The sequence below is a fragment of the Schistocerca piceifrons genome, chromosome 6 (assembly GCF_021461385.2).
Source record: "Schistocerca piceifrons isolate TAMUIC-IGC-003096 chromosome 6, iqSchPice1.1, whole genome shotgun sequence".
Classification (NCBI taxonomy): Eukaryota; Metazoa; Arthropoda; class Insecta; order Orthoptera; family Acrididae; genus Schistocerca; species Schistocerca piceifrons.
The window spans coordinates 118,345,802-118,361,011 of NC_060143.1; the positions used below are offsets into that span (position 1 = coordinate 118,345,802).

The 15,210-nt window shown below is 38.8% G+C and overlaps 1 pseudogene; it reads right to left on the minus strand.

The window, feature by feature from the left end:
- Window positions 1–355: 355 nt before the first annotated feature.
- LOC124803598 lies at window positions 356–473 on the minus strand (annotated as a pseudogene).
- Window positions 474–15,210: the final 14,737 nt, after the last annotated feature.

Genomic DNA, 15,210 nt, shown 5'->3' on the forward strand with positions numbered 1-15,210 from the left:
AGCAATGGACATGAGAGGAGGGTTGGACGAGCGGGAGGTGAGAGAACTCGATAAAACGTGATTAATGAAGGTGGAGGAACAGATGGTCACGTGAGCAGTTGAGAAACGAAAAGAGAAAGAACTATAAGATGGAAGCATTTGATTATTATTTAACAGCACTCGGTCTTCAGGCCACGAGTGGCCTACCGGGACCATCCGACCGCCGTGTCATCCTCAGTGGAGGATGCGGATAGGAGGAGCGTGTAATCAGCAAACCGCTCTCCTGGTTGTAAGATGGTATTCTTGACCGAAGCCGCTACTATTCGGTCGAGTAGCCCTTCAATTGGCATCACGAGGCTGAGTGCACCCCGAAAAATGGCAACAGCGCATAGCGGCCTGGGCGGTCACCCATCCAAGTGCCGACCACGCCCGACAGCGCTTAACTTCGGTGATCTCACGGGAACCGGTGTATCCACTGCGGCAAGGCCGTTGCCATTATTTAACAGACGGAAATTATTTAACAGAGGGAAACTATTTATTTATTTGTCGTTGGTGACTGGAGAAAATACAAGACAACTGTTTACAACAGTCATACAAATTTTACACAGATACCCACAACCTCAATTTCGTAAATGGGTCCATAGCACTAAGTCTAGACTGGAAATCCAGTCAGAAGCTTCTACAGACAAGTCGTGAAGGTGTGGAGAGAACATTCATATCTTACGTAATGTACTGTTTTCTCCATTTCACTGCAGACATATTCAGGGCAGGACTTCCATCCACACTGGTGCAGCACTGCAGTTTGATCTGATTCAGCACGCGTCAACGTAGACTGGGCAGATGAAAGCCTGCTGGTCGCTCCCAGTGAGTTTTAATTAGTTGGTGACGCTTCATGCAAGTTTTCTACTGCTTTTGATTGTTCCGGGCATCTTTTATATTGAAATTTAGTGTCCCACAGACTGATTGCAGTACGCCACGATGATTTTATTGTCTTCAGTCGCTGGTGAACTGATAATGAAATTTTTGAATGAACTGGTAATTCTGGATTGTTTTCTATTCTTGTCAACATACTCAACAATGTCTGTGATCGTTTTATGCATGACGGTGAAATATTACTAAGCACCGGTACTCAGTGTGTGATTGTGGGAATAATACACACTGTGATGAGGCGCTCTGCTCGACTGCGCTGTGTGTCAATTATTTTAGTATGAGCACTGTTTATGCAGATGGAACAGCAGTATTCAGCGGCTGACTATGGAAGAAGTAAAGCTGATTATCTGAGGAGTGTTGCAATAGCACCAAAGGCTGTTCCTGTTAATTTCAGGAGTATATCGTTCGAAATTCTTATTTTAGTTGTCACATACTGGAGATAGATTTTGTATGTCAAAGAAATGTGTAAGGTCGCACCTGGGCTTTATGGAGTGTTGCAATACTGGAGAGACTGATCTCAGAATGTGATGTTACATTTGTAGTTTCCTTGGTTATCCTTTAGGTAGAAAGTTGATACAACAGTCTTTTGATGATGCTGTCGGAATAGTTATGTTTGAACTATTCATCCAACGTCTTCAGGCATGTTGTCAGTAGTGTTTCAGCTTTCATAAAGTTTTGATCTTGACCAATGAAAGCAATGTCATCAGCGTAAATAAATTTCCTTGACTTTGTTTCAGGGAGGTCATACGTACAGAACATAAAAAGAAATGGGGCCAAAACAGAACCTCGTGGAATTCCATCAATTAAGTCTTTTATGAATTCTACTTTTACAGTTCTCTGGGAACACCTGGAGGTATCTGTTTCTCCGCATGTTGCCAATTCGAGTGGTTAGTTTCCGAGACGGAATGACACTAACGGATTTAAGTAAGGAGTCTGTCATGCCAGACGGTATCTTTGATCTTCCAAAGGAAACCCTCAGTTTTACATTCTGCTTCTCAAATCCGAATTTCGATTTATTTATTTATTTATTTCATTAACAGTACAGAGTAACCAACCGCCTTGAAGTGTAAGGAGGGTCGGATACTTCTGAATCTAATAGCAAAGACTTCTCACTGTTACAGTCTTATTGGCATACAGTTGTTAATGCTTTAAAAAAATTAATATAAAGAACATAATATACAAAGATTTCTCTGAAGTTACAGCGAATTGAATGCTTAACAATTGTTAAAATTTTTTCCATATAATTTGTTACTATCTAGTTGATGAGAATATAATTTATATAATGCAAATGGCAAAAAAACGAAGAAAAAGAAAATGTAACACAATGAACGTGGTTAAGAATAATTTGTAACATAGAGAAAGCATGTTGGTTAGTAATCGCCTATTTCTATCTATTTCAGATGAGAAGTTCTCGGTACATTTCGAGTTATTCCCATCTGAAATGATTTGCGCTAATGTATGTTTGCACATATTATACAGATTAAATGCCGTTTGTGCACTTCATACAGGGAATACGTGAATTTTAGCTTCACATGAGAAATACACTTATGTTTGTAACTTGTTAGTTGAAGTAGAATATAGTTCATTGCTACTTAAATGCATTATTCCTTAAATAACTTAATACATTTCTGATATATGAAATTCATTGATTATAGCTTTGAATAGAGAAGAGAATATGCGTTGCTACTGTTACTACCTGTTCCTCACGTCTTGTTCCTAGTTTAAATCCAAATTGCTCAACTGGGACGATTTTGTTAATGGCCAAGCAGATTCTGTTATTAATGAGCCTTCCCAGAAGCTTGAACATGACATTAAGGAGAGCAATGGGTCATTAGGTTCCAACTTTTGAGAATTTTTTGTTGCTTTGTTACAGCAATGATCTTTCTTTCCTTGAAGTGGGATGGCAGACGATCTGTCTCTAAGACGTTTAAAAAGAAGGTGTTCTACCATTTGACACTGACTAGACCACAATGCATCAGAAACTCGGAATAAATGCCATCATGCCTGTTGTCTTTCTAGGTTCCATGTTCACTATATACTATGGCCTCTTGTATCTGAAATGAGATGGAGTACTTAAGTGTTTGCAGAGCTGATGGTTTCTTTAATTTATAGACATATCTAACTTCTCTTTTGGTTTGTTTATCTCTTGTTGACTTGGGGGAGGAGATAATGTAATGAGCCATATCATCTATATTAATGTTAGACTTCTGTCGTTTGGTGGTGTTAAAGTATCCAGCTTTCTAAGGACCAGGCCCTCCAACTGTAATATGTATAGTCCAATGAAGCCACGGTTTCTTTTATACTGTTTTGTCTGCCCTCATTTAGTGATTGTAGGCGATCGGATGCACCAGCAAGATCACCACCGTCTTCATCCCAGCCAGGAGTTTACCACAAAAAATGCAGTAACCTCATCATATTCATTATTTGTCTGTACTCTTATTTTTCTGAAATCTATTGTAGTTGTTGGTTTCTGTTTGTTGGGAAAATATAGCCTAGTTTTTTTTTAAATTTTGAATTTCCTTTTTGATTGGGTATGAACAATCCTGTCAGGAGAATTATTGCACAATGCCGCTGGCTATGGGGGAATCGGTTAAGACTCTGCAGAGAACCTCATCCGGCACGTTTGGGCACCGGGTGATGAAGTAAAGGTCAGGCGTGTAGTCCTTATTCCATCGACAGTAAAAGAAGATAGTCTTGTCATTTGCGTTGTATATGATGTAAGACGTATGTGTTGCCGGCGATGGGCGAGGCATGGCAGAGTCTCTGACCAGAGAGTAGTATGTAGTTAGTTGTTGCTTGTCGCGAGTCGGCGTCAGTCGACAGTCGGCAGTAGTAGTCAGTCCGTGCTAGTAAGCAGTATTCGACAGTTGTCTTGAGTATGCAGTAGTCTGCGTGTGTCGGTAGTCTGCTCTGGTCAGGACTCTGCAGGATGGGTATTATTGTAGAAAGTAAAGAAGCAGCCTTGCGCATATCTAGTAATGTACATTAATTATCATTTGATTTCTTTCAAAAAATGCCCCAATAATAATTTTTATAATATAAAGTAACTTTTTTAAAGAAAAGCATTCATTTCAATTTAAAGAATATTTCCAATGCATGATCATTCCTTCCAAGAATAAAAAAAAAAAAAAATACGCCAGCATTGCACGAAGCTGTGTAAAAAAAATTCTACATAAGAGCAGATGTATTCGCAGTTTTTATTGAGGTAAGAATTTTGCTTTTTTTATTCAGAATACAGGGCCTCATAAAATTTACCAGGTTACTAATTTTTTTAAATTATTTTGGTGTTTAGGAATTTTTCTGTTTCGAACTTAACATTGAATGAGAAAAGAATTTTGTGGGAACATTAAATGCGAATGCATTTCTGCACACAGATTATAAATGGGAGCCAATTTTGTTCAGAGATTACATTAAAATTAATTTTGTTCAGAGGTTACAATGCTTTAAAAATTCATTTGATTAATATTTTTATGGGAGTTTACACATGGTTCATTTCATTATTATTTTTGTGCGGAGGTTACACTTGGTTCATGGTTCTTGGTTTCTAATTTAAAATATTTCTGTGGGGGTTTACACTTGGCTCCATAATAATTATTATAATTTAATTTTTCTTTAAATTCTGTAGGGAAGTTACACTTGCCGACATCCGGCCAGGATCGTATTTCTTTGTGAATCTTCTGATAAGTAGTCATATATCTGCTCTTATTTACTTAAATGTAGTTTGCATCTGGCGCAACGCATTTACTAATTTGTCACTCTTTCTTTCACAGTTCATCGGCAATTTGTTGCTCTCTGTTGTAATTGTGTTTGTTGCATTTTTGCATTGTCCTTGTTTGATTTGTGCTTAATTTTGATTAGTGAAAATGCCGCGAAAAACTGTTAACAGTACATCACGATGTGTAATGAGCGAAATAACCGACTCTAATAATTTGACCGATAATATTTGCGACACTCAGTGTAATGATGACAATCCTCCATTTACAGACAATCAGTGCGTACCGATCACTAGTAATGATTTTAATGCTAATGATGAGCAAATAAATTCAATTGTGTCCTTTGTTAATTTATCGACAATTGATGACGCGGCACGTTCTGTTACAATGAACGCTGCCCGGCTTGACACACTCGGTTTGCAAAATTTACGTAATGAACAGGCAAATTTTTCTGACGAAAATGAACAATGTACTCAAAGTACGTCAAATTTATTTAATTCCTATTTAGTGACCAACAGTGCACATTCGATTGGCCAACCTTTACAAGAATTACAGAATGACCAATGGTTACAGAAAACGTGACAATTGCAGGTATGCCATCAAACAGCACAGAGAATAGTGTAGGTAATATTGGATTGGATCAAATTATGGCAGTATTGCTACAGTTTAAGAAAGAACAAAACGATCATTTCAAACAAAATAATGAAAATTTCAAGCAACAACTTAATGAAAATAATGAAAATCTCAAACAATAACTTAGTGAAATAATCGACAACCATTTCAAACAACTTAATGAAAGTTTCGACAACCATTTCAAACAACTTAATGAATCGCGCAAACAACTTAATGAAAGTTTCTAACTGACGAACGAAAAACACGACAACCTTAACGAACAGAACAAACAAGTTAGTGAACAGATTACAGCTGTTACCGTGCAACGTCACGACACGAAAGAACAATTATGTGAGGAAAGTAAGGCTCATGCTAGGAACAGTAATGAAGGAACCACATCAGTTGTACAAGAATTAAGTAGTACACGTGTAGACACAACAGAATAACTTAGAGATGAAATTAATGCAGTCGCTGAACAATGTTCTGAAAATGCGACACAGTTACACGACGAGTTTAATTTAAAGTCACCAGAACTTTCACACACTGTGGATACGGAAATCGATAAGAAATGTGAGCAGCAGAACAACTTAATTGACGAACGTATTAAAGCGACAGAAATGAAAAATGTTTTAGTCACTAACACGTCCCAGCAGACGCCGCATTTCGAACATTTGTCACATTCACACAGCCAGTGTAACTTAGGTAATTTACAGAGACCACGCGACTTAGAATACGAAGTGATACAGACAAACAGATTGTTATTCAATCCTGAACCTATTCACACATTTAGAGACGATAACGTTGATTACGAGCAATTTTTATCCGTAAGAAAATCTAAGGTATTTGAAAATGACAGAGCACAGGTACATGCTTTGAACTGGATACGGCAATTTGCTCTTGAATTTTTACCGGGATTTCGTGTAATGCAGACATTAGAATTAGCATGGATACAGCAATTTGCTTTTGAATTTTCACTGGCACTGCCTGTAATGCAGAAACTAAAATTTATTTGCAGTGCGTAATAAACCTCAGGGGATTCATTACGCTTTAATGAATATGTGCCGTAGCGTGCACAGGGCCCCGAGCCGTAGTAGTGCTATTTCATCTTTAGTTTTCTGCACTGCTGCCTTCTCTTCTACTATCCTTTATATCTATCAGAACAGCTCTTCAACTGTCGCCCTATCTATGTGTAAGAATGTGTAAAGAAAACCCGATAAGACAAGTTTTACCGAAAGTGACAGTTATCATTAGGCGCTCCAGAAACGACAACCATGAGAACTTTAATACCTGACAAAAATTTAATCATCAGTATGTGTAAAATTTTTAACAGTAGCAAACATATTTTTGGTAACAATAGAGGTTTTTCACCGCAATAGCAACAAAACCAGCCGGTTAGCATACCTAACCAACAATGTAATGTACAAGGTCAACCAAGCTTTAATGTTTCGCCGCCTGCACGTATAGCGTCAGCCCCAACAAATAGTAACGCACAGCAACAAGGAAATAACTACGTACAGAAAACACATCATTTCAATTCCTAGCGCAATGCACCGTATAGAAATGACTATCATGACAGACGTAAAAATAATGGGCACAATTTTCAGCGTTCGTTTAATAACAGTCGGTATTATCAGCAGCAAAATCATCCGCAACGACATATTATCTTGAATGAACCAGACAGTAGATATTATCCCGAACGTAATACGTCAGGAAGAAATAACAGAACAGTCCAAATAGTGGAAATGCCACATCATCCTCCTGAGAATAATAGCACGCCAGATAGAATTTGACTAGATACAGTACAGGTTGCGTCTTCCAGTAACGCAAGCAATGCTTTTGACACGCAGAATCTTGCTCACGAGAATGTTATTTGTAACATGCTTTGTTGAATGCACCATTTTTATCACACCAAGATCTTACTAGAAATTTTTCCATTACCACCGACAGTTTTAACACCGCTTTAGACGTACACATTTTTCAGGAAATTGAAGAAGATGGCACTACAGTAATTAAAAACATCGCCTTTGCGAGTCGCATTCTGTCACTTGCTGAAAGTAATTATTCTGTTACAGAGCTTGAAACATTATGTGTTGTATGGGCATTTACAAGATTTCGGCATTTTCTTTATGGAAGACATACGACCGTTTACACAGATCATAGAGCGATACAGTTTTTACTTTCGGCTAAATTTACACACGACAGATTAAGTAGATGGAAACTTTATTTACAAGAATTTAATTTTACAATTGTTCACATTCCCGGCACACAAAATGTTGTAGCAGACGCACTATCCCGTTCTCTCAGCAACAATTAGCAATACATCGCAACCAACTTCTGCAAAGCAAATTTCAGCGTCATGTACATTCAACAAGTTGCATTTGAAAATTTCATTTCGTCGTCATTACAAGACATAGCAAAAGAGCAGAGTAAAGACAACGTATGGAAAGAAATTAAACATCTTTGGCAAGATAGGAATAATGTTACCATTAGAAACCATTACACTGTACGCAATAACATTCTGTTTCGCCGCTCTCACCCTGACAGCAACATTGGTTATTATGCATTCCTGACGAGCTGGTTAACAAATTAATCTGGTATACTCATTTAAGTTACGCACATTACGGAGCCAGAAAATGTTTCCTCACACTGAGACAGAACTGTTATTTTACCAACATGGAAAAACGTATTCGACGAGTTTTAGCGTCATGTAAAATCTGCCAGAAAGCTAAGTCAGATTTGACTTCACATATTCCTCCATTACATCCCATTGTACCTGTTAAATTGAGACACATGGCCGCTGTAGATATTTTTGGTCCGATTCCCAGAACTAATAGAGGTTTTTGCTACATTTTTGTCGCCGTTGAACTCACTTCAAAATTTGTTACCTTCACTCCGTTACGCAAAGCTACTGCTAAAACTGTTTCGAAAGCATTTGTAAAACATTTTCTATTTCATGTAGGGCATGTGTTGAAAGTAATTTCCGACAATGGACCACAGTTTCGATCTGCTATATGGACACGTATGTTACAAGCTAGAAACATTTCTCCGATCTATATATCCATGTACCATGCTTCTTCGAACCCTTGTGAACGATTAATGAAAGAAATTGGTAAACTGTGTAGAATATACTGCCATAAAAAACATATTGTTTGGGACACACACATACTCTCATTCCAGGACGTAATTAATTCCATACCAATTGAATCTACTATGCTATCTCCGTCTGTTATACTGAAAAATGTTGAACTACCTAACAAAATTAAAGAATTAGTAACCTTTCCTACATTTCGTCGACTACGACACCATGAAATAATTGACATTGCGCTGAACAACATCAAACGTGCCGCAGAACGCCGGAGAAGACAGCAAAAACAGGTTTGTACACGCCGTGACTTTCACATTGGACAGAAGATATTAGTACGCACACACTATTTATCCATCAGAGGAAAGAGTAGGTGCAGTAAATTTGAGCTTCTATACGCAGGTCCATATCGAATTCGCAGCATTCCTCACCCCAATGTAGTACACGTCGAAACTTTGAGAACCAGAAAAACCAAAGGCAATCACCACATCTCCAACGTCAAACCTAGTGTTGAATGAACATACTTCATGATTTATCACACTGTAATGTCATTTCCCAATTTTTTTATGACCACTTATGCAATTATATTCACATGAACACTTACTGATGATTATTGTATTTTTCTTGGCAAGTGCCCGGCAAGGTAAGGTTAGCAGGTCGCTTTTCTTGTCGTTACACATCAGACCGTGCATTTTTTCCGGATGAACTTACACATTTTATGACCACTTATGCAATTATATTTATGTGACGACTTACTGATGATTATCGTATTTTTCTTGCCAAGTGCCCGGCAAGGTAAGGTTAGCAGGTCGCTCTTCTTGTCGTTACACATCAGACCGTGCACCTTTTTCCACATAAACTTACGTATTTTATGAATAATTATGCAATTATATCTAGTGACATATTAATTTTATCAAATTTTCTCTCCATTAAAGTCTTCAATTCTCGCCTCTATTAACTACACAACATGCAAGCTGAACACAAAGAAGGTCACTTTTCTTGTCGTTATATATCAGACCGTGTACATTTTCCACTTTTTATGTATGTATGATTGTTTTACTGTTTTCTTTGTATGCACTATGAAATATTTAAGATATAACAAACACCAGTTGACTTTGACATTTTTGCCTTATGTTATCTCAACATTGTGACTATTTTACTTTTTTTTTTTTTTTGCTGCTACATTGTGATACACTGTGTACATTTTTGCCTATGAACATTGTCTATGTTTTTGACATATTACGTTTTCTGTCATGCTAAGCTGTATGCTCAATTATGTTACTATAAACCAGTTTTTATTTAGTGGGTATATGATTTAAATGCAAGACAGTAATCTTTGTTCAGCATTTTCAGAAAGAAATAACATGTAAAAGAAATAAATTAAACAGAAATGGGAATTTCACCTTCGGAATGAACGGAAGAAGATGCGATACCTCGTCACGAAGAGTAAATGGATCAGAATTAACAAGGATTAACAAGAATATACTATACACATCGTAGAATAGCAGCCTTAACTAATTTTTTCTTTCAGAATACGAGGCGATTGATGCAGGCTGTCAGACAGAACTACACATCTTAGTTTTAGTGATGAAATATGCTAGAAATAAGGAATAGTTGTATAATGAATAATTAAGTGACTTTTTTGCAGATGATAATGAATGGTGATGAATAATGATGACGAATATGCTAATATGGATAATGAAGTTTTTCTTTACAGGTGATGATAATAATGGAGTTATAGTGATATGAATTATGAAGTTTTCTTTGCAGGTGATGAAGTTTTTCTTTGCAGATGAGGATAATGTTGAAGTTTATGTATTTATGCTATGTAGTTATTTAAGTATTTGTTGCAGTTCGTTTTGACAGTGTCTTATGTCGCATGGTATGATGACTGAAGGTTTTGGAAAGGACAGCTAGAGAACATATATATTTTATACACATTTCACTACCTGTTAATTCGAAGTTCACTACTTTTCAGCATAATATGCGTTTCTTCTTTCAGTTTAATAATCCACTTTGTATTTTTTCCAGGAGAAGCTATTCATGAAATTAATGTGCTATAAGCAGTTGGTCATTAAACATGTGTCATTCATAAATGTGATCACATATACTCTATTTGTTTCATAACCGTGCTACAGCTGACTCATGACGAATGAGGTTACACATCTTCATTTGCAGCAATAACTCAAAAGCAAATATTGTTATGCCGCAGTAATTAACTATAGATCCCAACGCAATGCATTGCTAGCACAAAAAAAATGAATAATAGTTACAGTATGTTACATTTTCAATATGTTCTATGTCACTGGAATGATCAGTTCTGAGCAATATGTCATTTGAATGATGAATTCTGAGTAATGCTGAATAATGTTTTCTAATCACAGACCTTGAGTAATAGTTACAGTCTGTTACATGTTAAATATGTCCTATGTCACTTGAACGATGAGTTCTGAGCAATACTGAATGATGACTTAATCCTATTCCAATAATTAACTCTTGTTATGAATGATGACTTCTGAATAATACTGAATAAGGTTTTGTAAAACTACACTCCTGGAAATGGAAAAAAGAACACATTGACACCGGTGTGTCAGACCCACCATACTTGCTCCGGACACTGCGAGAGGGCTGTACAAGCAATGATCACACGCACGGCACAGTGGACACACCAGGAACCGCGGTGTTGGCCGTCGAATGGCGCTAGCTGCGCAGCATTTGTGCACCGCCGCCGTCAGTGTCAGCCAGTTTGCCGTGGCATACGGAGCTCCATCGCAGTCTTTAACACTGGTAGCATGCCGCGACAGCGTGGACGTGAACCGTATGTGCAGTTGACGGACTTTGAGCGAGGGCGTATAGTGGGCATGCGGGAGGCCGGGTGGACGTACCGCCGAATTGCTCAACACGTGGGGCGTGAGGTCTCCACAGTACATCGATGTTGTCGCCAGTGGTCGGCGGAAGGTGCACGTGCCCGTCGACCTGGGACCGGACCGCAGCGACGCACGAATGCACGCCAAGACCGTAGGATCCTACGCAGTGCCGTAGGGGACCGCACCGCCACTTCCCAGCAAATTAGGGACACTGTTGCTCCTGGGGTATCGGCGAGGACCATTCGCAACCGTCTCCATGAAGCTGGGCTACGGTCCCGCACACCGTTAGGCCGTCTTCCGCTCACGCCCCGACATCGTGCAGCCCGCCTCCAGTGGTGTCGCGACAGGCGTGAATGGAGGGACGAATGGAGACGTGTCGTCTTCAGCGATGAGAGTCGCTTCTGCCTTGGTGCCAATGATGGTCGTATGCGTGTTTGGCGCCGTGCAGGTGAGTGCCACAATCAGGACTGCATACGACCGAGGCACACAGGGCCAACACCCGGCATCATGGTGTGGGGAGCGATCTCCTACACTGGCCGTACACCACTGGTGATCGTCGAGGGGACACTGAATAGTGTACGGTACATCCAAAGCGTCATCGAACCCATCGTTCTACCATTCCTAGACCGGCAAGGGAACTTGCTGTTCCAACAGGACAATGCACGTCCGCATGTATCCCGTGCCACCCAACGTGCTCTAGAAGGTGTAAGTCAACTACCCTGGCCAGCAAGATCTCCGGATCTGTCCCCCATTGAGCATGTTTGGGACTGGATGAAGCGTCGTCTCACGCGGTCTGCACGTCCAGCACGAACGCTTGTCCAACTGAGGCGCCAGGTGGAAATGGCATGGCAAGCCGTTCCACAGGACTACATCCAGCATCTCTACGATCGTCTCCATGGGAGAATAGCAGCCTGCATTGCTGCGAAAGGTGGATATACACTGTACTAGTGCCGGCATTGTGCATGCTCTGTTGCCTGTGTCTATGTGCCTGTGGTTCTGTCAGTGTGATCATGTGATGTATCTGACCCCAGGAATGTGTCAATAAAGTTTCCCCTTCCTGGGACAATGAATTCACGGAGTTCTTATTTCAATTTCCAGGAGTGTATATGAATACTTTATAACTGGCCAATGAGTGCCAACAATTACTGCAATCAGATGAGTTATGAATAGTGTTTTGTAATATTCAATACTTGCTACTTGTTTAGTAACTGGCCAATGAGTGCCAATAATTATTTTTAAATATGTCATGTGTCACTCCAAGGAAAAAAAAATGTTTTGTAATAATTAATACTTGCTGACCAACGAATGCCACTGTTTCTTATACATTAAATTTATATTATGTCACTTTCATGCTATATATATGAATTAGCTCCTGTTTTGAATGATGACTTCTGATGATTTGTATCTGGCCAATGAGTGCCAATGTTCTCTGTAAACCGATAACTTATGAACATTATTCTGTAATACTTCGTACATGGTAGAGAAATGTTCAGTAACTGGGCGATGAGTGCCTCGAATTACTTAAAAATCAGTTAATAGACTAGTGTAATTATCAATGATGCCTGGCATAAGTTTTAATGTCCTTCACCTTCTGACCTAATTACCAGAAATTACAGCAATATCCGTTTGTCCTGTCTATCCTCATGATCATGGAGCACTATATTTGGTTTTTGCACTAATTCTACGTTGGTGTACCTTACAACAACGTGGTGTTGACACGAGATGCTGTCCACCACCTCGAGCGATGGAGATGTTATTATGGTCCCACTGTTTGGTGTACCTAATGTACTACCAAAATGATAACATGGAATGTTACTACGACATTTCAGTGTCTTGGCTACACTGATTAATACTTCAGGGAAAAGAACTTCAGATTGTCTCACTTGGTGTTCTGCTTCTGTAGAAAGATATGGACTTTCAGTGCAGCTGCGTGCAACCTAATGTGCTACAACCATGACGCAATCCTTCCCATTCCTTTCCTAGTTCTTGTAAAATGATAAAGACATATACAGCACGTGTGCACTTCATTTTCATTTGTTAACAAGATCAGTTGTCCCAAAAATGCTAAAGACTTCTACAATCCGTGTGCACTTTATTTCACTCCTTGATATGTTTATTTGTTGTAAAACTGTTTAAGACTTCTACAGTGCGTGTGTACTTTATGCTATTTGTTAATATGTTTTGTACTCATTGTGTATACATTTTGTCTTTGCTTGATGTGCTCTGTAATCAGTGCATGTGCACTATATTTTATTTCATGTTCTGCACTTATATATATATGTATATATTCTGTGATTGTAATCTTAGTTAATTAAGAAAAATTTGTTGCTCATGGCAAGTCCAATTGACTCACCATCGCTGCCAAATTTTTGCCCCCCCCCCCCCCCCCCCCCAGTGGAGGGTTATGTAAGACGTATGTGTTGCCGGTGATGGGCGAGGCATGGCAGAGTCTCTGACCAGAGAGTAGTATGTAGTTAGTTGTTGCTTGTCGCGAGTCGGCGTCAGTCGACGGTCGGCAGTAGTAGTCAGTCCGTGCTAGTAAGCAGTATTCGACAGTTGTCTTGAGTATGCAGTAGTCTGCGCGTGTCGGCAGTCTGCTCTGGTCAGGACTCTGCAGGATGGGTATTATTGTAGAAGGTAAAGAAGCAGCCTTGCGCATATCTAGTAATGTATATTAATTATCATTTGATTTCTTTCAAAAAATGCCCCAATAATAATTTTTATAATATAAAGTAACTTTTTTAAAGAAAAGCATTCATTTCAATTTAAAGAATATTTCCAATGCATGATCATTCCTTCCAAGAAATAAAAAAAAAAAATATATACGCCAGCATTGCACGAAGCTGTGTAAAAAAAAAAAAAATTCTACGTAAGAGCAGATATATTCGCAGTTTTTATTGAGGTAAGAATTTTGCTTTTTTTATTCAGAATACAGGGCCGAAGGGCAGCGCTGTTGTCCTCATAAAATTTACCAGGTTACAAATTTTTTTTATTATTTTGGTGTTTAGGAATTTTTCTGTTTCGAACTTAACATTAAATGAGAAAAGAATTTTGTGGGAACATTAAATGTGAATGCATTTCTGCACACAGATTATAAATGGGAGCCAATTTTGTTCAGAGATTACATTAAAATTAATTTTGTTCAGAGGTTACAATGCTTTAAAAATTCATTTAATTAATATTTTTGTGGGAGTTTACACATGGTTCATTTCATTATTATTTTTGTGTGGAGGTTACACTTGGTTCATGGTTCTTGGTTTCTAATTAAAAATATTTCTGTGGGGGTTTATACTTGGCTCCATAATAATTATTATAATTTCAATTTTTTTAAATTCTGTGGGGAGGTTACAATGAGTCTGAGGTATTTCTGATTCCATCCAGTCAACAAGTTTTGCTCATTTCCGTCGCATTCTTGATATCCCCATAGTATAAGAGTATATGGTGGCTGTTGAAGTCCCCACCGATGATACCTGGGTGTTGCGGTCAGGGCAGCGGTGGAGAAGGCTAGCTGCAACCTGATGGTTTGCACAGGCTGAGTATCGTCAAGTTTCCCGCTGTAACTGTGACTGTAAGGAAGTTGTCATTTGAAGCAGATGGCAGGACTTCGTAGTTGCTGCTATTGCTTCTTATGCAAATCGATATTCTATATTTAGGGTAATACTTAGCAGTTACCAGCTTAAAGCCTGGAAGCCTGCTGTGAAGTCGTATTTCGCGTTCTACAAGGGTTTCTCGGATTAAGGCAAAGTCTATTTGATGTTCTTTCAGTGTTTCGGTATAAACATTTCCTCATTACTCTGCTTCTCTTCTTGTATCTTCAGCTGAAAAATTGATACTGAAGGTCAAATATTACGAACCTGAGGACACTGAGAACGACCTCTTCATGTATATTTCCTTCATATTCTCTGACCTTAAGGTTTTTTATGGCAGTTCGCCACATCTTAACAATTGCTTCTCGCTCGGCACCACTAGGAGGAAACTTGCAGGGTAATGGAGAGGTAATTCCTGCTGGAGTAAGCAACAGTGGTCT